At 39.8% G+C, this 20,638-nt stretch overlaps 1 long non-coding RNA gene across 1 annotated transcript in view; it reads right to left on the reverse strand.

Moving 5' to 3' along the window:
• Nucleotides 1-7,320, reverse strand: part of LOC121041293 (uncharacterized) — a 30,190-nt gene extending 22,870 nt beyond the window's left edge. The window contains exon 1 of the long non-coding RNA XR_005795654.1: nt 7,086-7,320. This is a non-coding gene — a long non-coding RNA (uncharacterized LOC121041293). The remainder of the gene's footprint in view (nt 1-7,085) is intronic.
• Between the last annotated feature and the right edge of the window lie 13,318 nt (nt 7,321-20,638).

The raw sequence follows: 20,638 nt of genomic DNA on the forward strand, positions 1-20,638 counted from the left end.
GAGTGGGAGCAGAATTTAAAAAATCAATCTGAAATAAGAATGGAAATACAAAAATAGAAACGTAAACAATTCTATAATATCAACCCAATAGCTACAAGTAATTTTAGCTTTCAGATAGTGATCTCTAAGTACCATTCCCAACTAAAGGCACAAGAATGTCTTAGAGAAATGTCCAGTCCAAGGAAACATTGAAGATTTGCTTTGTCACAAGAAATAAGAGTGTTATCAAAGACCACTGGGATCATGTCAAATGAACTCAAAAACCAACTTGAACTGATTCTCACTAGGTTAAGGTTGTAAAATTTGATAATGAGAATAATAAAAGTAAACATATTTAAACCCATGTATTCAAAACCATTAATTAATAAATCTTCCAACAGACTCAGAGATTGCCTTTTGAGGACACAAGGTCACCAACTCATTATAAATAATGATAAATATAGGGAAAAACTCAAGCAGTTCTTCTAATTTTCCTATAGAACCATACCACAAGTAACCAAGTGGTTGGCAAAGAGAAGTTCCTTCTTACATAAGTATTTTAAGTAAGCAAAATAAATGATAGAATTAAGAATTCATCATTTTACAGCCCTTAATGAATTAATGGATCTGTGAACCAACCATCAGTGGTTCTTAGCATCACTTTAAAAAAGGCATTTGGATATCATGTACTTCCTTGTAGAAGTTTATAGCAACCTCAGAAAAGTGGCTTGCAAAAAAGGAAAAAAAAATTAAACTTGAATGTGATCAAGCTTCTAGATATTACTATCAGTTTAAAAGAGACAGAAGACCATAAGACAACCTAGTTTCTTTAGCAACAAATTTGCGAGGAAAAAAATAATTAGATATAGGAGGAACCTAAATTAAAGACTTAAGAGTCATATTAACTAAATGTAATTATGTTCTTTGGATTCAAATTCTGATAAAATAAACTTAAAAAAATATAGGCTAGTTGTAGAAATATGAACACAGAATGAATATTTGATAATGTTAAGGAATTACTCTCAATTTGTTTGGGTTTAATGATGGAATTCTAGGTATAATTTTAAAGGAAAGTCTATTTTTTACTTCATAGTGAAATATTTATAAGTAAAATGGTCTGATGCTTAGGATTTACCTCAAAATAATCTGATGGGGGTGGGGAAGTGGGAAGAAGTTTAGAAGAAACAAGAAATTGCATGACAAATTTTGAAACTATGTGATGTGTCAATGGGGACGCAGAGAACATTCTGTCTACTTTAGTGTGTGTAATGACAAATCTGACTCCGTATTTTGATGTTTGACTGCCAACCACTTTTAAGTGTCACCTTCCCCCTTCCCATTGTGCCCTACATCTGCACTAGTTGAGAAGAAAGTCCTGTGTTTCCTCCTTTGACATTTGCAGGAGATTCAATCCCCTAACTGCAATAAAAAACCCATGCCAATTTTCTTTCTTTACTCTCTCAAGCCACTGCTTGAGAGGCCTGTCCTTCTCTCCCACAGAGAACTCACGACCATCTCACTTGGTCAAAAGTGTGGGTGGCCTGGGGACTCCACTTACAGCTGGTATTTGAAGTGTCTTTTTGGGTACTGGGCTCTTTAATCTGTGGGATCTGTGCTAATTCTGGGTGGTTACTGTCAGAATTGTACCCCAGTCCACAGCACGCCAGTTGGTGTCAGAGTAATTCCTCATTCACTTCTCCCACAGAGACATCATAATATCCATCTCTTACTTTTCTAAATACACCTCATAGAATGACTGGGATGTTTTCTTTATACAAGAAAAATCTGGAAATTTGGGTAGATCAGAAATCATAAAAGCAATGACGTCATACTAGAAAGCAAGCTATCTCTGGGGAAATAAGAGACCGTTTCTCAGATGAGAAGAGAACTCTATGACACTAACTCAACTCAGACACGATTACTCTTACAGGTTCTTGCTTTCTCTCTGACAAGTCGAAAGCTATTTCATGCACTAAAGATTTCAATTATTAAAAGAATTTGAAGCTGAAAGCAAAACAACAACAACAAAAACCCAACAACGCATAAATTAATCCATCTATGCAGGATATATTCATTAAGTGTCTACTATGCCAGACATATTCCAGGCACTGGAGATCCATGTGACTAAGACTGAATAGCACCTCTGCCCTTATGCAGCTTACAGCCTAAAATGGGTTGGGTGGGCAGGAGCTAAACCCAAAAAAAGTAAGCTAATTATTTAACATCTAAAATTGTGACAAGTGCTCTAAAGAAAAAAAAAAAAAAACTGAGAAAGAATAACTAGAAATAATGACATCAGTGATGATGAGCCAACTATGTAAAGAGCAGAAGAAACACGGGACCAGTTTTTGTGAGCGTAAGTCCTATGCATTTGCTTAGGTCCCCATGCTTAGAAGGGTCCCATACTTAATGTAAAGCTCTGCTGTCACTATCTTGAAATTCTTAATGAAATTTGAATAAGAATGCCTGTTTTTTTTAACTTAGCTGTGGGCCCTGCAAAGAGTGTAGCTGATCTGGGGAAAAGCATTCAAATTAGAAAAGACTGCATGTGCTAAGAATTAAGTCAGGGAAGAGCAAGTTGTATAAGAACTGAAAGAAAGCCAAGGAGTAAGGAGCTGAATGGCCGGAAGTGAGGTCAGGGAGAGGCAGAATCTCTGGCAGTGACTCCACCACTGCCATAAACTCAAGTGTTTCCACTGGCCCAGGGACCACTCTGTTGAGAAGTTATCCTGGAGGGTGACTTTCAAATAACCCATCACCAAACTGGGGCTAAAGCCTTGGGACAGAGGCCAACAAGGGGTTACAAGGTGTTGGAAGACAGCCAACTATTCGAGGCTTCCCGTTGCTGTTCTCATGTCCAGGCCTAAGGCAGCTGGATCCAGAGGTAGAGCCCACTGTTGCCATTGCTGAGATCTAGCCTTCAGAAGCCTATCATCAAGGCTTCAAGAAGGTGTGTACATCGAGTAGAGGGATGTTCAAAATGCCTAGGAAATGTTTTTCTCTCTGTTCTTGCTTTAAAGTAATATTTCAAGTCCTGTATTATTTTGTTGTAGAAAATCTGGCATTTTAACAGAATCTACTTTGATGGGAAGAGTAAGAGGCATTTATAAAATTGGCTGACTGTTACTAAGTTACAAACAGCAAATAACGCCATCAGGTGATGAGTACCTGAAATCATTTGTAAGTTTCAAGTGTTTGTAGTGTTTTCTTGGCAGGACATTCTAGGCTTTTTTATTGTATTAGAAGCAGGTATTTTTTTTTTTTTTTTCTCTATAACTTTGAGGTCACCGAGTACCCAGGGGACAGAGGTTTAACAGAGCTGTCTTAGAATTGGTAGGGGAAGTGAAATTGCTGCCAGTTACTCTTTTTCCCACATGGGAATCCAAAAAAGACCAAAATACCTTTGGAAAGAAAGCACAGAACAGTAGATAGATCATGTTGGAATCACCTCCCTTAAGAATGAGGGTCCCTAGGGGGCGCCTGGGTGGCTCAGTCGGTTAAGGGGCCGAGTTCGGCTCAGGTCATGATCTCGCGGTCCGTGACTTCGAGCCCCGCGGTCCGTGACTTCGAGCCCCGCGGTCCGTGAATCCGTGAGTCCGTGAGTTCGAGCCCCGTGGTCCGTGAGTCCGTGAGTTCGAGCCCCGCGGTCCGTGAGTTCGAGCCCCGTGTCGGGCTCTGTGCTGACAGCTCAGAGCCTGGAGCCTGCTTCAGATTTTGTGTCTCCCTCTCTCTGACCGTCCCCCGTTCATGCTCTGTCTCTCTCTGTCTCAAAAATAAATAAACGTTAAAAAAAATTAAAAAAAAAAAAGAGTGAGGGTCCCTAGGTCAATGGTCTTCCTGAGGTCCCTACATAGATAAGGGGAATAAATTGGATCTTGTACCATCTTGATGGTACAAGATAGCCTTGGTAGGTTGCTTATCTTATATGCCTTCAGTACCTGCCGCATCTCTATGGATTGGGAATTGCTTAGGAGGTGTTTCTCTACTCACCCGAAGAATGGAATTTATTGTTAAGACTAATAAAGATGATATCTGCTACTGTTGAACACCTACTGTGTGCCACAGAGTTTACTTACGCCATGTAAGTGTTTGTGTGCTACATATACTTTATTATGCCACATAAGAATGTGTGGCACAGTCTCATACTTAATTCTCACAATGAATCAAGTGCGTAGTTATCATACTTCTTTTACGGTTACTAAAAGTGAAGCTTGGAGAGGTCAGGTCAGTCACCTAGGAACTGAGGTCTTAATGCCAGTGAATGGTAGCCTAGAATTTGTACGTAAGTCTTCCAGGCATCAAAGTCCATCCTCTCAATGATTACCCCATTCCTTGCCAAGGAAGCTCTTCTCCCACTTGCCAGAGAACTGGAGCAGGACTGGGGAAGCAGTCAGCATTTTGTTATCTTCAGACTGACTGATTTCTGATTGGCCCAGTGCTTACAGGAAGCAGATGGAGCAGACACCAGGATCCTGCTGAGCTCAAAAGGGACAATCAAGCCCTGCTCCTTCCATTTTTACATGACATTTTGTTAGTTTGAAATGTGATTAAAACCAGGGCACTCAAAGGCAAAGATTAGCATAGTCTAATTCAATGTGTGTATGCGTTTAAAACCTAGATTAGTTGTATTATATTTAAAACATCCTGGCCAGTTCTACACAATGGGTTTTAGTTTTCAATACCAGCTGGCTGCAAATACCCAGCCAGATTCTCTCAGGGTATACAGGATTTCTTGGCAGTGAACTGGACATTTTGGGAGGTCTATTAACTCTTCCTGACCACTGGAATGGTAGCTGATGCTTTTTAATATATTGGCTCTCAGAAGGCTTCTCTATTGTTAAAGACAGATTCATTCAGAGAATTCCAAAGACCCAAATGCATAAGAAAAACACAGTCATAATTACAGTGAAGAAGTCAGTTACTTAACATGAAACTAAAATGGTGCATTAAGTGAAAACAAGAAATAATGTCTCTGAACTGGGCATATGTGTGATTATAGAGATGAGTGAAAATAGCAATCTAACCCCAGTGGCCTCCTTTCTAACTCCTGACTTTGAGGAACTTTTTCCAGCCTCCAGGCTTTTGCATTTGTGTTCCTTCTGCCTGGAAGTTTGTCCTGATCCAACCCCGTAACATGAATGTCTTTTTCTCATCCCCCAGTCTCAGCTCAGATGCTATGTCCTGAGAGAGAACTTCCTTGTGTTCTCCTCAGGCACTCTCTACCTTTTGACTCAGTTTTTCTTACAAGATGACATGTGTTGTTTGTATTTATTACCTGCTTCTTCTTTGGAATATAATTTCCATGAGGACAGGTGCTAGTATTTGGTTCAGTGCTGTGTCCTCAGCTCCTAGTCCATATTGACTGGCACATTCAAGGAATCAATAAATATTTGTTAAAAGAATAAACGACTGGATACCCCTTGATGTTTGACAAAACTTTAAAAGTATTAAATATCTTTTAAAAAAATCTCTAAATTTTAGCCATACATTTGCTTTTCATCTTAATAATTGTGAATGTTTCCAAAATTTCCAGTATTTCAAAAACAGAAGTTGACCTCACATGTTATGATACCTTAGAAACAGCGAGTAACTATGTGGGGCTATAGATTTTTTTCCTCTTGTTGAGGGGAAAAAATGAAAGTACAGTGGTACATGGTGATTCAGGGCAGAACCACCCTTGAAGTAATAAAGGCAAAAGTTGGCCTTCACATTTGCCCCAGAGACATGAGTATGGATAGAAAGAACAGAAACAAATTTACTGCTATGTTGAGGATTCATACTGAAGGACTCTTGACTAAATTGATGACAACAGAGATGAAAAAAAAAAATCATGGAATGGAGAGTAATATTGTAGTTTTTATCTGCCCTAGCTTTGAAAATTCTTCATTGTCTGACTATTTCTGGAGCTATATGCTGGGCTACATTTTATAAGACTATGCTAGACTGTTGAAAAATAGGAACATAAATCCAGCATTCGTGGATAATTAGAAGAAAAGAACCAAAATGACAGCACAGGTCTTTCAAAGGATTTGGAGAGATATTAAATTAGAAAGGACTTGTACTGAAAGCCTGAAACTTTGTACTAATCTGGGTAAAGTAAATGCGCATTTGATGATACTAAGAATCACCAACTTAAGGAGGGAGGGCACTAGATTGAGGAAGGAAAGAAATTATGTGGCCTTGATAATACTAATTGCTGGATGTCTTTATTTTTAGTCTTTTCTCACAGATGGAATGATACTAATAGCATATAAAAATATTATGATAGCTGGAAAAACCAAGTTTTTAATTATCCCAAATTTATTTTATTTGTTCTTATACTCCAAATGAAAAACAAAACTCTCATTTTAAATTAATGGGCCTGCCTAAGTCTAAGAATTTGGCATCTACATCTATCTTCACATGGATAATAACCCATTTTTTTGGAAATCTGTGTCTCCTTGATTATTATTCATTTTCCCTTTGATCTTCAAAGTGCTTCTTCGTAAACACACTTTGGGAAATACCGCCCCAAACTGACAACTCCTGGCCTAATGTGGTTCAGGTTTTCCATTCTCCATACCTCCACTCACACTGTTTCTCTCACCTGGGATGTCCTCACCTCTTCATTCCATTATCCAAGTTCTCTGGTGCCCAATAGTATTTCTTCCTTCATAAAACCTTTCCAGTTCCCTAAGACCACAGCAACTTCCTCCTTTAGGGGCCCATAGCATCTACTGTTCTCATGCATTTGACTTTTATGGCACGCTGCACTGTTTTACTTTCAACATTCTTGTCTGGGGTTATTATTTACCTTTTCAGTGTCCTATATCATGTACAGTTCTATATCCTTAAGCATGTTTTCAAGATTAAACACATAATGAGCTGCAAAAGCATGATGGATATAGTAAATGAAGTCAAAAGAAAGGGAAGGTACTGAAAAGGCAGGGAGTCTGAGAACTGAAATAGGAAATACCAACCGAACTCCAGCCTGTTTTAGTATCTTAGGACTCCAAAAGCATTCTAAAAATGGTCCTAGAAATAGAGAGCAGAAGGATAGTAGGTTGTAGGTAAAGGGAGATCACTTTAATCATAGAAGAATGGAAAAGTTAATAAAGTCAAATTACTTTGTCTGTCCTCCCAACTACTTGCATTATTGAGTTTGTAGCTCTGTTGGCCTCTTCCCTTTCCTGGAACATTTCCTTCCTCATTGGCGCTTCAATCAGGAAATTTCATTTTGCTGCTGGAAAGTGGCTGTAAAGGTCAGGTGGGAAAGGAGGCTGAATTCACATGATGACGTGGCTCAGGCTCTTCAGGAAGAGAGTTCACCTTGTTCCCTTTGGGGAGGGAGGTACAGAGATGTTTGAGCTTGTTCTCTCATTGCCAATGTCCCTGAGTTTGCGTTGGGTTTGAAATGGGCTTTTGTTTTGCTTTTTTTCTTTTTGCCAAAGAGTCAGAATCTGCCGAAAGATACAGTGTTCTATTTCGTTTTCTGCAACTGATGCCATAGGCAAATATGGATTTTTTTTTAAACTGACAGATTTACTGTTTTATTTAAATAATTGAATATTTGCAATTATTGGAGGGAAAATTAGTAAAGGGTTAAAATTTATACATTTAGTTTTAAAATAATTTAGGTGGAGAGGAGTGGGGAGTGAAAGCTAAGAGTTTTTGAGCACTTACTTTATGCCAGATATTGTGATTCATCCATCCATCCATTCATATATCCATTCAACTTTATCATATAGGTGGTAAACTTTGTTGGTTCCAAATTTGAAATGTCAAGAAGGGTACACAGGGTGCCTCCAACCTCTCTCCTCCCTCCTCAAAGTGATACCATCCTTGTGTGTCCTCAGAGAAATATTTCATGGATACTAAGCTTATATTTTTTCTATTTTTTTTTTTTAAAGCACAAATTGTGGTATATTACCTACTTTTCCCTTTGTGACTTGGTTTTCCCTGAACAAGTTCTCCTGAAGGTCATTCCATATAAATATACAAAGAACTTCCTCAGGTTTTTTAATAGTTTTATAAGTTCCTATTGTATGGATGGGTTTTATTCTTGTGTATTTAGATGATTCCTAAACCTCTGTTATAATCCTATAATAAGCGCCCCTGCATGTATTGTCATTTCATAGTTGTGTGAGACTGTGCGATAGGCTTGTTGAATTGGGAGTGCTTGTTCAAAGGCTATGTCAACTTGATAAGGTGGATGTTGCCATGTATCTCTCTTCAGATGCTGTACCAGTTTCCGTTTCCACTGGATGAGTAGTAGGATTTACTGTTATATTTTAGATAATCTTTTCAACAATCCCTTAAGGCTATTATTTTTTTTTTAAGTTTATTTATTTATTTTGAGAGAGAGGAGTGAGCACAAGAAGGGGAGGGGCAGAGAGAGAGGGAGACAGAGAATCCCAAGCAGGCTCGTGCTGTCCGTGCAGAGCCGAACTTGGTGCTCGGTCTCAGGAACCATGAGATCATGACCTGAGCTCAAGAGTCAGATGCTTAACTGGCTGAGCCACCAAGGTGCCCCCCCATAAGGCTAGTGTTATTATCCCACTTTACAGGTGGAGAAATAGAGGTTCAAAAGAATAAATGTACTTTATAAAGATGACACAGCTAATAATAAACACAGCCATGGTTTGAACCAAAGCTTCTCTGATTGTAAATCTACCTTCTTTTGGCCCCACTATGCTCTTTTTATCTTTTTATTTGTGTTGAATTACAGGCAACACATTTCTTTATAAATTTTTATTAAATTCATATATTTGTAATAAGAATACGTATAATAGTATTCAACTTTAATAAACCACTTAACTTTTCAAAATGCTTTCATATTTGTAATTATATTCGATAGACCCAGGGAGACAGGTTATATATGTGGGCATTTTGACAGCAATAAAGTTTTTTAAAAACCCACAGAATATTTAATTACTTACATAAATTCACACCCTGAGCTAAGGGTAGAACTTGGTCTACAAACCTGTCTTTCGACTATTTAACACTATGTTAAACACAAGGTATGTCAGGGACTGACCCTGCCTTGAGCTCCAGTAGCAGGAAACAGGTAAGAAAGAAAAAAGTGCATTATTGCTTTTCTCATTACACAGTGATGATTTGGGGCCTTTGAACTCAGGATAGGGAAGCACATGTGAATTTATGATGCTTTTTAATTAAAGATTTTTTTAAATGTGGGTTCGTGTAGGGTTTTTTTTCCCCTAAAAAATGGTGACAGACTTTTAAATATGGGGTGGCGGGGTTGAGAGAGGCTATGGTTATGATGTAAGATATGAGAAACAGTCAAGCTCTGGAGACTATACAAGACTATAAGCTCCTTAAAATAGGAATTGGTTGTTCTTTTTAAAAATGAGTATTTGATACAGCGAAAGAACATAAGTAAAGCGTATATATATATATATATGCACACCTGAGGACCCACCACCTATTCCAGAACTCCAACACACGCATACCCTTGGGGACTACCTGTATATTCCTCACCCTTCCCATCTCTTTATCTCCCCTGGAGGCGGTACTATTCTGAATTTTGTGGGTTTTAAAATCCATTTAATCACATGTATATGTATATTCCTAAACAATACATGATTTAGCTTTTGAGAGCGTTTCATAATTCCTGAGGCATTGTATAAACATAATAAACACTTGTTGAAAGAATGAATTAATGGCAAACAAGGAAGCTCAATCCATTCTCTTTCACCAGCCATTGAAATTACCAAAGGTATGGTTCATCACATCTTTGTCCGAACAATGTTATTTGATATTTTTTATGTATATTTTTGTCAATCGTAATAAAAGGGTCTCCTGTTGTTAACCATAAAGAGTAGGAGCATGGGACTCTTCAGACCAATGCAAGACCAGATCTTTTTCATGATTTGTAGGCATGAAGAAGGATGTTGTTTAGGATTGTGACCTCTTAGTGGATCCCAGGACTTAGTAAAAATAAAAGGACTTTATGTTTTAGGTGTGTAAAAAAACTTCTGTCTTGTGAAAATATAAATTATTTAAGTCACATATTGCAAACACTTATTACACTTTTCAAATAAAATGCCTAGATGTCCTGTAAACACACTAAATATATCAAATGCAGTATACTTCAGAAAGAATTAAGAGTTCAGAAACTGCCAAAATCTGTAATGGGTATCAGGTCTTTGGCAAGTGTGGCTAATTTTATCCCATTGTCATGGCTGAGTCCTAGGGCGACAGGCTAATCAGTGAATGCACTTTCACTGGGTTTTATCAAGAGCTGAAATGACTGTGTTTATTTCAAGGTCTTGGTTTAAAATGCAAACTCATCAACCAGCAGCTCTGTAATTAAGTCCTCAAGAAGTAGCAAAGTTCTTTTTAAAAAATGGTGTTCTCACGGCTTGTTCCAGCAAGTTAGGAACAAGCAAGATGAGTTACATGTTCAAAGCTAGAAACAAAACACTCTAAGAAGGTTTTCAGGCAATTCATAACTTCGAGGGTATTAATCTTTTAGTAGGTATTTGTCTTGTGCTGTTTAAGTGGATATAGGATAAAGGTATTTGAAGTATGGTTCTTGGGTAAAATCTTGGGATAAAAATCAAAGAGAAGGGTAAATTCAAAGCAACAATGACATAACAATAGCCACATTTAACATTGAGCACTTACTGTGTGTCTGTCATTATTCAAAATAGTTTATATATTATCTCATCTCATTTCATCCTCAAGCAGATAGTATTATTAGTCTTATTTACAGATAAACAGGAATAGAAAAATTAAGTAATGTTCCTTAAGTCCACAGGCGGTAAATGACAGTCAGGATGTGAATCATGTAGTCACTATTAATTTTCTACTGCTGCCATTCACAAATTGTCACAAATTTAGCAGCTTAAACGGCACAAGTTTATTACCTTACATTTCTATAGGTCACGAGTCTGATGAAGGTCTCACTGGACTAAAATGAAGGTGTCAGTGGGGCTGAGCTCCTTTCTAGAGGATCTAGGGGAGAATGTTTCCTGTGCCTTCTCCAGCTTCTAGAGGCTTCCTGCCTTCCTTGGCTCCTGGCCACCTTTCTCCATCTTCAAAGCCAGTAAAGGTGTTGAGTCGTCACACTGCGTCACTCTCCCCTGCTCCTTTGCTTCTCTCAGATACTTGAACAGCCTTTGATAACATTGCTTCCCTGCATAAACCAGGATACTCTCCCCATTTTAAGGCCATCCAATTAGCAATCTCAATTCTATCTGCAACTTTAATTTCCCCTTGCTACGTAAGATAAGATCGTCACAGTTTCCAGCATTAAGATGCAGACTTTTGTTTTGATGTATGTCTGTGGGTGTGCGTGTACTCTTCTGTATATCACAGTCTGATTCCCAAGAGCATGCTCTTAACAGTTTCACCCTCCTAGTAGAATGTGAAAGTGTTGGCATTTATTATTTTTGGAAAGTAGGTTTGCAGATTTTTAGTTATATATAGTCCAAAGGGAATATATCTTCAGGGAAAAAATAATTTGAAAGAATTAATTTGGTTATTTCACCTCAATGTTACTTTATTTAGAAATGTTGATTTGTTAAAAAAAAAAAAAAGAAATGTTGATTTATTGTAGGCATCTAAGTGTTAACAGTTTTCTTTTTTAAAAAAATTTTAATGTTTATTTATTTTGAAACAGAGAGAAAACAAGTGGGGAAGGGGCAAAGAGAGAGAGGGAGAGGGAGAGAAAATCCTAAGCAGGCTCTGTGCTGCCAGCATAGAGCCCAACACGGGGCTTGATCTCACAGACTGTGAGACCATGACCTGAACCAAAATCAAGAGTCACATGCTTAACCTACTGAGCTACTGGAGCACCCCAATTATTTTCTGAGTATCGTCCATTAAGTATAGGGTTGGAGCCCTCACCACTGAACAGAAAAGTCTGGGCAGGCAAGTTCATCTGTAAGGGAGGGGCCTGGTTGTCCCCCCCAGCAAGAGCAACCATGCACAGCTGGATAATAGAGGCTCCAACCCTGCACCTTCTCCTGGTTTGGCTGGACAGAGTCCCCTCCCTATGTCTTCCCTGGGACTTGCACCCAGCCTGCACGGTGCATTTAACCCCACAGACTGGTCCTCTTCCTGACTCTGCCACTACTTGCCACCAACCCATCTACCCTTAGTGGTCTTGGCATCTAGATTCTGTTTAATTTTTTTTTTCAACGTTTATTTATTTTTGGGACAGAGAGAGACAGAGCATGAACGGGGGAGGGGCAGAGAGAGAGAGGGAGACACAGAATCGGAAACAGGCTCCAGGCTCTGAGCCATCAGCCCAGAGCCTGACGCGGGGCTCGAACTCATGGACCGCGAGATCGTGACCTGGCTGAAGTCGGACGCTTAACCGACTGCGCCACCCAGGCGCCCCTAGATTCTTAGGTCTATTAAATAATAGACCTCCTGCCCCACTCCCAGGTACATTTTGTTTTCCAATAAACCCTTTTAGGTCCTTCAGCTGGTTTAGCTCACTACCTGGCTGAACATTGAACGTGGACATGACATGTGCAGACTCTTTTCAAAAAGATCAAACCGAAAAAGGAGATAGGGAAACCACTTGAAGCTATAATTAAAGGGATTGGGGTCAGCCTGGGTGTGTGTACCACCTGAAGAAAGGAGCCAGTGGAGACTGACAGTGACGGAGTATGCAGAAAGTTTGAAACTTAGAGATGCAGGAAGGGCTTAAAGCAGAAGGGTAATTCTAAGAAAGACCAGAAGATTGATATGGCTACAGATAGGGTAGGGGAGATTAGGGTTGAAAATAGGGAAAATATGCTGGAAGGACCAGAATTTCTTTGAAATAAAGGGGAAGATCATCTGTAGAGAGGGATAGGTAAAGGAAAGGGGGAAGAAGTTGACTAATGGCAAGCGGAAATTATTTTTGTTTCAGTTAGTTATTGCTTGGTAACGAACCACCCAAAACTTAGTGTCTTACTAAACAGCCATTTATTATTTATGATTCTGAAATCTGGGCTAGGCATAGGTGGGCAGTTCTTCCCGTGGTGTCAGCTGCACTATCCAGGATGGTTTCTGCACTCACATGTCGTGTCTCAGCTGGGATGCTTGGAACAGCTTGGGCTTCCCCACTGCATAATGGTCTCAGGACGGTCAGACTTCCTCCATGGTGGCTGGTCACCCAGAGGGGGAAAGCAAGAAGCTGCTGAAAGCAGCTGGCACAGAGTCACTTCTATCTGGCTCTATTGGTCAAAGCAAGTGATGAAGCCAGCCCAGATTTAAGAGGAAGGCAAATAGATGGCACCTGTTGAAGTAACGTGCAGCTTGCGCAGGCAGGGAAGGGAGGAACTGAAAACAGTCGTCTTTGAAGTCTCTCCCCTAGAATTTCTGAGAGTTTGAAGACTCATGGGAGGTTGCAAACTGTAGCAGTTTTCTGCTGCCACTGGGACTTATGAATACAAACTTAGGTGGCTTAACATAACACAATGTATATTTATTTTGAAATAATGTATTCATTTCTGATCACAAAATACAGAAAAGCGGCAGGGGCAATGCCTGTAACGTGGGTTGCACATCTTCCAGGTCTGCAACTATGAATGCCTTTGTGCAAGCCCAGGCTCACACTGCCCCACTAGCACTCTGATGGCTGATGGCTACAGGGTATAGTACGCGACACGCAGCAAATTTAAACAGATGCCTCATTCATGATGCCTTGTTCTGATTAGTTTTCCAGCTTACTTGTACAAATATCAAAAGAAATATGTAACTGGTTGTCCCTACTGTCAATTTTCTAAAATTCTCTAGGAACTCGTAAATTATAGACAAATTTTGTTACGTAACTGTTAGAGCTGTTTAAAACATATTTTTAGGGGAGCCTGGATGGCGCAGTCGGTTAAGCGTCCGACTTCAGCCAGGTCACGATCTCACGGTCCGTGAGTTCGAGCCCCACGTCAGGCTCTGGGCTGATGGCTCAGAGCCTGGAGCCTGTTTCCGATTCTGTGTCTCCCTGTCTCTCTGCCCCTCCCCTGTTCATGCTCTGTCTCTCTCTGTCCCAAAAATAAATAAACGTTGAAAAAAAAATTAAAAAAAAATAAAACATATTTTTAGAAGACATTCTTTTTACTTTTTGTTTTTTGAGAGAGAGAGACAGAGTGCAAGCCGGGGAGGGGCAGGGAGAGAGAGCGAGACACAGAATTAGAAGCTGGCTCCAGACTCTGAGCTGTCAGCACAGAGGGATTGGTAGACTAGGATTAAGGTATAAGGACAAGGAGGTAAGTGAATGAAAGAAGCTGGTAGATGTTATTGAGTTGATTGATCAAGGGGCCTGGTAGGGAGGGAAGGAAACCCGGAGGGGGTTTGGTAGCTTGAGAGGAATGAGATTTTTCTTTAACTTAACTCTACTTCCTTTTTGATATGGCTTTTATGTTTCATTCGCTTCCCCTTTGAAGTTTCTAAAAGCCTGCAGTAAAGGGACTTTGACTTCTATTACTGACTTTTTGCCCCTTTGTTGATAACATCCCAAAATTGTATTCAGGTTATAATGGCCAGCGTGTGAACTCTTGGGTAATTTCTGTGGCAGATCTTGTAGGATAAAACTTTGTGCTCTGCTAGTACCGACCGCACTGTGTCCTGAGAACACTAGGGGGCATCACACGGGGGAACCCAAGTTTTACTGCTGGACATTAATTCATAATCTTTTTCCTGAATGAATAAAATTGTGACCACTCTGATGAGGAAATCCGGTGAAACCAGAACACTTTGGCACATGTTTTCTGAATTGTAAAAAAAATCAGTTTGCTGCCATTATCTCACAGTTCTTGAACAAGATGGCTTTTTTTTTTTTTTGATGTGTATTTTTGAGAGAGAGACACACACACACAGAAAGAGAGAGAGAGAGAGAGGGAATGGGGAAGGGACAGAGACAGAGGGAGGCAGAGGATCTGAAACAGTACAAGCTCACAAGCCCTGAGATCATGACCTGAGCCACCCAGGCACCCCAACCAAAACGGCTTTAAAGTACCCTTTAGCTTGACTAACTTTAGACAGGGTTCTCCTGACTCTAAGCCCCTGACCTCCCTTTTCCTAGAGCATTTTTTAGAAAATGTTAGAAAACATTTAGAAACTGTTAGGGACACCTGGGTGGCTCAGTCGGTTAAGCGTCTGACTTCGGCTCAGGTCATGATCTCACAGTCTGTGAGTTCAAGCCCTGCATCGGGCTCTGTGCTGACAGCTCAGAGCCTGGAGCCTGCTTCAGATTCTGTGTCTCCGTCTCTTTCTGTCCCTCCCTCACTTGTGCTCGGACTCTCTCTATCAAAAATAAATAAAATGTAAAAAAAAAAAAATTTAGAAACTAAAACCTGTTTTTGTATATCCTTTATTCTGCTCCTTTGAGATGTAAACATCTTTTAAAATGTTTATTTATTTTTGAGAAAGTGAAAGCGAGCAAGTGAGAGAATGAGAGGGAGACACAGAATCTGAAGCAGTCTCCAGGCTCTGAGCTGTCAGCACAGAGCCCAACACAGGGCTCGAACTCAGGAGCCATGAGATCATGACCTGAGCCAAAGTCAGACACTTAACTGATTGAGTCACCCAGGCGTTCCGAGATGTGAATCTTTCAGTCAACCTCTTGCCAGTTTTGCCACCTAGAAATGTCTTTCTCAAGGACCTGAAAGCCACCCTTTGAAATACAATTATTTAAGGAGATAGCGCTCCTGTCTTCCAGTTCTTGGAAAGGGAGGAGCCTCACTTCCTCTGCCTCCTCGCTCCAAGTTGTAAAACTACTTTTGTCCCAAAGATATGAGAAAGTTTACTTTTCCTATGGATGAGGCCAATTAGCAAACATAGGTGGCCTATGATCTACCATGCTATCTCTTTAATAAGTCTCTCCAGCCCTTTTCTCTGTGGGGCTAGGTATCTCGACTTGGTCTGTGCTTTCTCCCCTATTGCTGGCAGTAGTATCAAAGTAAAAACAAGGCTGCTCCTCTTGTGCAGTTTTCTTTCACAATCTCCAGGCAGGTCAGTCCAACAGCTATAAGAGAAGAGAGTATGAAGAGCGCAGGCAGTTGATTAGTTGTAAGTAATGACCAGGTTATAAAGAGCTATGATTGCTAATGGCTGTTTTCAACATCGCCCCTTACAATTGACTTTCGCAATCACCAACCCATTGTAATCTTCAGAGCGACATGGTGAAGTAGGTAGGACAGATTATCATTCCCATTTTACAGACAGAGATCAAGAGGGACCAAGTTTAAGGGACTCACTCCTTCAACTAGAAAGAAGCAGAGAAGAGGTTTCAATTTAAATCTTCTAGCTTCAAAAGTCATTGCTATCTCTCCCATGCAATATATGCTCTATCTTCACTAGCCCCAGGATAATAATATATGAATCAATAAATTTGAAAGGTCCTGGAGTCAGAACTGCTATTCAAAAGCAATAGCTGTAAGAAGAAAAGGCGGAAGAGTGCCAGATATTAAATTGTACAGTGTTTTTTCCTGGCAACTCTGTTCCAACTGATTGTAATGACTCCAGGAATAATATCGTACTTCCTAATAAATGGCTAAAGTTGAAATTACTGCAAATTTTATGTAAAGCATTGCCCCAAATGGTAGGAGGAATGCACATTTTCTCCTTCAATGGTATTTGTCCATTTAAGTTGTCTGGAAGGAAGGTGCATTTTTATAGAAACTAACGGCTGTATTAGGTTTGATACACTGAACAATTTTTCTAGTTGGTTACCAGTCCTGAAAGGTGAGGATTTACCAAGGCTGTCCTTCCCTTTGGGTTTGCATAGATTGCAAAGTGTTTTTCAGTCTTTACCGCTGATTAATAGATTAACAGATAATTGGTGCCAATGGATGAATGCCTGAAATGCAAGTTTTAGTGGTTAGATTGGGCTCCAGATTCTCTGTCAGGGAGCGTCTCAGGAATATAGATATAAAAATTTAAAAATCCTTTTTGCTATTTCTCAGGGATGATTATTTTTGGAATTGACTTGAATCCAGTATGCTTTGACCAACTTGATAAACTTCTCAAAATATTAATACTATCCAGTTCATATCCACATACTGTGTCAGTCATCATGCCTAGAGCTTTAATAACAAAAAAAAGGGGCCCAGTTCTTTCACTTTGACCTCTGATTTAAGGTACATTTTTGTTTTTAACAATTCCAAATAAACATTTATTGCATTAGAATTGGAATCTCACTTCTCCTTAAGGCAAGCATCCTTGGGTATGAGTTATTGAATAAATATGATAGAACAGTTTTTATGCCAATTCTATAGACTTTGTACTTTTTATTTGATAAAATGCACATAACAAAATTGATTATTTTAACTATTTTAAAGTTTAAAATTCAGTGGCATTTAGTACATTTACAGTATGCAACTATCAGCACTATCTAGTTCCAGAACATTATTGTCACCCGAAAAAGAAACTCCATCCCCATTAAGCAGTCACTCTCCATTTCCCCTCATCCCAGCCCTTGGCAACCTCTACTTCTCTATTGTCTCCATGGATTTCCCTATTGTGGATATTTCATATAGATGAAATCATACAATATGTGGCCTTTATATCTGGCCACTTCGCCAAACATAATGATTTCGAAGTCCATCTATGATGTAACATATTTCCAAATTTAATTCCTTGTTAAAGCTGAATAATATTCCATTGTATACACACACACACACACGCACACACACACATGCACACACACACCACATTTTGCTTATGCACACATCTATTGATGAACATTTAGATTGTTTCTACCTTTTGGCTATTGTGAATAATGCTGCCATGAACATTGATGCACACATACCTGTTCAAGTCCTTTCTTTCATTTTTTGGTATATATACCTAGGCATGGAATTACTGGGTAATATGGCAGATCTATGTTTAACTGTTTCAGAAACCACCAAACTGTTTCCACAGTAGCTGTACCATTTTACATTCCCTAGCAATGCATGAGGGTTCCAATTTTTCCACATCGTCATCAATACTTGCTATTTTCTACTTTTTTGATTATAGCTGTCCTATATAGCCAATCCCATAGTAAGTATGAAGTGGTATCTCTTTGTGGTAAGTTTCTGTTATTTCTTATTTCAGAGGAATTTACTCTCAACTTCTACCCTGAACTAGGGCATTTTGCACTGTAGAACAAAGGGTCAAGGCATATGAGTGGGACCTTGAGTGGTTTCACTTGACAGGAGGGACATCTAAATGTCAGAGCCAATGAAAGATGAAGCTGAAACATTACATTAGAGTCAGGAAGAACAGGGCCTTGAACGCTAAATAGAGGCACATCAGAAGGTGAAAGGTAGTTTTTAAGGAAAGAAATGCCTTAATGGGAGCTGGGAAACAGAACAGTAGATTGTATCATGACATAGGCTTTACTGGGAAGAACAAAGGCTGGGAATGAGTACTCCATTGTCAAGGTGGTTCTAAGACTCTAACTATATTAATCACCCATGTATTATGAGACAGCACCTGGCACTTTATGAGATTAGCTAGAAATGGTGGACTATTCCTGAATCCCACAGGAATGCCTCACTGTCACCAGTTGGGTGGAGATAAACATATTTGGAAACATTTTAGGCTATGAGCCTAAATGTTCTTTTGAGCTAAGACTTCTAGAATTCTTTGAGTCTAAGTAGAAATCATCTGATGGAAGCCACATAGCAGAGGCCTGACACACAGCTGTTGTACAGGCCATGTACCACAAAAAGCCAAAGATACTCGGGCTGCACCTCCTTTTTAGAAGAGTGCTTGAGTTACAGCTCTGGGAAAGATCTGTAGGAATAGGAAGCATCATCTTGGAAATGTAAAAAGGATAAGAGACAGGGGGTGAGGGTCTCTTTCCTCAGGGAAAGCCTTGGGTCATTTTGATTTGAAGGAACCTGGGAACAAGATGCAGGCTGGTGGGAACTGATTCAAGTCTCCCCCCTGGTATTCACCTTAAACTTGGCTCCTTTTTCATTGACATTAACTCATTTCATTGACATTAACTGACATTAACTCATCTGTCAGTTTAAATGATTTGCAGATTATCTATAGACCAACTTTGATCTCATTGGGAAATTAAATCCCTGTAAAACTGTGCGTGCAGTTTATTCTCAGAGCAGATATATGATGGCAGGCAATGGATCGCAGAAGCGTGTAGCACATAGCTGGGCCTCTGTCCAGCTCTGTTCTCCTCTCTGAGAGAAAGACGTAAACAACATAAGCAAGATAGAACACCATCCCTTGCTGTTGGGGGGTAGTGGTGATATATTTAGCACTTGGGTATGATGATTTGCCTAATATTTCTAACTATGTATTTGCCAAAAATGTAGGATGAAAGGCATCAGGAAATGTCGTCCCTGGTGCCAGAGGGTGACACCCTCAGCTTGAGCTTGAGCCTGGCACATGAGCTACTGGCTGTGGGTATTAGCTAATATTACCCAAGTGATGCCATTATTAATTATCCTTTCCAGTGGTAATTCCTCATGGTTATCAGTTACCTTTTGGAAAGTGTTATGCTAGGCTTTTACATTTAATCTTGGTAACAACCGTATGAAGTGGATGAGTAAACTGAGGCTTAGGTAAAGGACTAATTGGCTCACACACATTCATGCAGCCATGGTCATGGACAGGAAAAAATGCAATTCAAAAAGATGACTAGAGACACTGATTACCATTATAAGATAGCAATAAAGTTAGTTTCAGGGGAGAAGAGCTTGTTTGGGTTATGTGAAGGAACCAACAATCAGTCTAGAGTGGAGTTTGAGAAATGAAATGGCTCTGCATAATAAAGTAACAGAAGTTTTTAGACTACACACTAGTGCTCTGAGAGGAGGGCAGGATTTCTGGAAGACAGAGGAGTGAACAGAATGGAGAGTACATGGAGACCTAGTATGGCCAGTCATCTAGTAAGTAGCAACCTATAACTGTGAAAAAAAAAGGCCATCTGACTGGAAATGGTGGATGTATTTTGGGGGATAGTGAGATCTGCATTGAATTCAAAGCTTCCCTCCCCCCCCCCCACCACCTCCGCACTGTGTGCAATTACTCTCAGTTCTAGTCAAAGCTTAGTAAAACTTTGTTACACGTTGGAGTCTTGCTTTGATAGCATTTTGGTTGTGTGGCTCACATGTAGGGTGAAGTGAGGAGGAGAAAGGAAAGTAGTTTACAAGAGAGAAGATATGAGTGGGGGTGAGAGTCAAACTTGGAGCAAGAAGGAATGGAAACATGAAGGTCTCTCCTAAAATCTTCAGAAATATTGGGGGGGGGTGGTGGCTGAACCTGTCTCAGAGTGTGAATCATTTTGTTTAGATAATAAAAAGAAGGAGAATCCCAGACAGTAGGAGTCTTGGGGCTCTTTGATCATATTAGTAGGTGATGGAGAAGAATCTTGAGCGTAAAGCCCAGTTCCTTCCTAGTTGATCACTGTCCTGCCCTGTGTGGACAGCATCAGCACAGGATGAAGTGCAGGCGATTCAGTTGCACAGTCTCGTACGTTGTCCTGAAGTCCATGCTGGACTGGACCTACTACCGGGGCTTCTCTTTTTCCTCTCAGCTCATGAGAGTTCTTGTTTTTTCACCCACCACTCCAATGCCAATTTTAATTAGAACAACTTTCTGGTGTCAAGGAGTATCTATTAGACGGCAATGAAAACAAAGAAATAGTCATAGCTTAACAAGCCACAAAGTTCTGAGGTTAGCTAAAGTAGATTTCTTGGCTAAATGAGGATTTACT

Source organism: Herpailurus yagouaroundi, unplaced genomic scaffold, assembly GCF_014898765.1.
Source record: "Herpailurus yagouaroundi ecotype Mexico unplaced genomic scaffold, PumYag 29, whole genome shotgun sequence".
Lineage (NCBI taxonomy): Eukaryota > Metazoa > Chordata > Mammalia > Carnivora > Felidae > Herpailurus > Herpailurus yagouaroundi.